The sequence below is a fragment of the Adiantum capillus-veneris genome, chromosome 11, assembly GCF_014529385.1.
Source record: "Adiantum capillus-veneris isolate H3 chromosome 11, ASM1452938v2, whole genome shotgun sequence".
In the NCBI taxonomy this organism is placed as follows: Eukaryota; Viridiplantae; Streptophyta; class Polypodiopsida; order Polypodiales; family Pteridaceae; genus Adiantum; species Adiantum capillus-veneris.
The window spans coordinates 93,988,366-93,990,358 of NC_140941.1; the positions used below are offsets into that span (position 1 = coordinate 93,988,366).

At 47.3% G+C, this 1,993-nt stretch overlaps 1 pseudogene; it reads right to left on the bottom strand.

The window, feature by feature from the left end:
- Positions 1 to 829: 829 nt before the first annotated feature.
- Positions 830 to 1,634, bottom strand: LOC147447668 (uncharacterized; annotated as a pseudogene).
- Between the last annotated feature and the right edge of the window lie 359 nt (positions 1,635 to 1,993).

Below are 1,993 nucleotides of genomic sequence, written 5' to 3' on the forward strand. Positions count from 1 at the left end.
ATAGCAAAGTGAAGGGTTAGTAGCAAGCACTCTGATGTTAGAAAATGAAAAGACTTAATTTTGAATTTTCATTTCTCTCAAAAAGTCACAATATTTAGTACTATATATATATATATATATAAATTATTTAAACTCTTTAGCAAGGCCATGGTGTTTCACTCTATCCTTCAATTTTGAAGGGTGATTACTTTTGTTTTTGTAAAGGGTGGCTCTACTCAGTAGCTTGAGAAAATAACGAGCAGCGAGTTGTGCTACGCGTTGATAAGTTGGTCCGTCTCGAACGTGTGCATGTGTGTGTATGTGTGCGTGTGTGTGTGTGTGTATGAGAGAGAGAGAGAGAGAGAAAGAGAGATGCGACACATCACAAGTCTGAAACAAAGAGATCAGGTTTCATTTTCTACGGCACTGCCGTGTTTGTCGCAGGTGTTAGAGAGAGAGAGAGAGAGAGAGAGAGAGAGAGAGAGAGAGAGAGAGAGAGAGAGAGAGACGTCTTCATTGTTTGTTGCATTTGTGTATGTGTGTGTGTCTGAGAGAGAGAGAGAGAGAGAGAGAGAGAGAGAGAGAGAGAGAGAGAGAGAGGACCAATCCCATTCAATCCTACTAAGGAGTGTGTGTGTCTATTTCTGTTCAAAAGAGAGAGAGAGAGAGAGAGAGAGAGAGAGAGGGGGGGCCAATCCCATTCAATCCTACTAAGGAGTGTGTGTGTCTATTTCTGTTCAAAAGATAGATAGATAGATAGATTGTATTATCGTCCACGGAGGTCAAATATGACCTATGGGACCCAAAGCAAAACATTACAAACGTGGGGGGTTTTGGGGATACATCTCAGTTAAGGACTGAGGGTCCAAAAAGAAGGTGAGAGATAATAAGATGAATAAAATCTATGCAGAAAGGGGTGTGAAGGGAGCGGGTTTGGGAGTGCGAAACTCTTGAATAATGGCTCTACCTCTTCGGTAGACTGCCCATTTCCCTGCTGCGCGCGCTTCTCGCACCTTTTGTAGTTCTACTTTCTTTTGCTTGAGTTGTGCAGGTGTAAGATCTTCTGCAAACCATATTTTGGTGTCCTTGAGAATCCTTGATTGCTCAAGAAATTTGATTCGGTCCGCCTTGGTTTTGAAGGTGTAGATTGCATGATTGGTACGAGGTTCGTGTGTAAGAGAAGTGAGGGTTGCCGGATCACACTGTACCATGGGGATTGCGGATTGGATGCGGGCAAATAACTCGTGACTGAGGTCTCCCTCCCCTTTCCAATCGCTTGGGAGCCCTCCAATGTGAACATTGAGGGCGATTTCCTCTTGTCGTTGCTGTTCATGTAATGTGGAGGCCACGCGATCTTCGAGCCTGTGAGAGATTACCTCTTGTATTTGAGTTTTGACCTCCTTTGTGACGGTCGTCTCTACTTCTTCTTTTGCCTTCGTGAGCTTGTTTTCGATCTGCTTCAGCTCCTCCTCCTTGCGATTCTCTATTGCGGCAAGCCGAGCTTCGAAAACTGTAAGCCTTTGTTTCAGCTTGTCATTCTCCTTACGGAGGTTTTCGACTTCGGCTTGGAGGCGGGTGATGTTGTCTGCCTTGGGAGGTGTTGCTACGACTCCAGCGAAGCTGAGCTTACCTCGGGACGAGGCCCGGGTAGCCATGGATGCCAAGGGTGAGTTGCTTGGGACCTTCTCGAGTCAGTCTCCTTCTCGAGACAGTCACCTTAGGTCGGGGTTAAGGCCGACTTTCTTGTGGTTGAGGTCGGAAGGCAAGGGTGAGAATCACCTTCACTCACACAGACCCTTAGGTACACAAACCCCTTAGGTAAAAGGTTAAGGCGGTTCGGTTCATAAGGTGAGGTAAGGCGGGTTGCCGAATGTGAAATGGAGCAGGGCACCACCGAGCAGAACTGCCTGACGGGGGCGGAATTGGGCAAGGCAGGTTGCCGAGCAGGTTGACAGAGGCGGAATCGGGCAAGGTCGCAGATGACCACGCAGGGCCAGGTCGCGCAGGAAGCCGA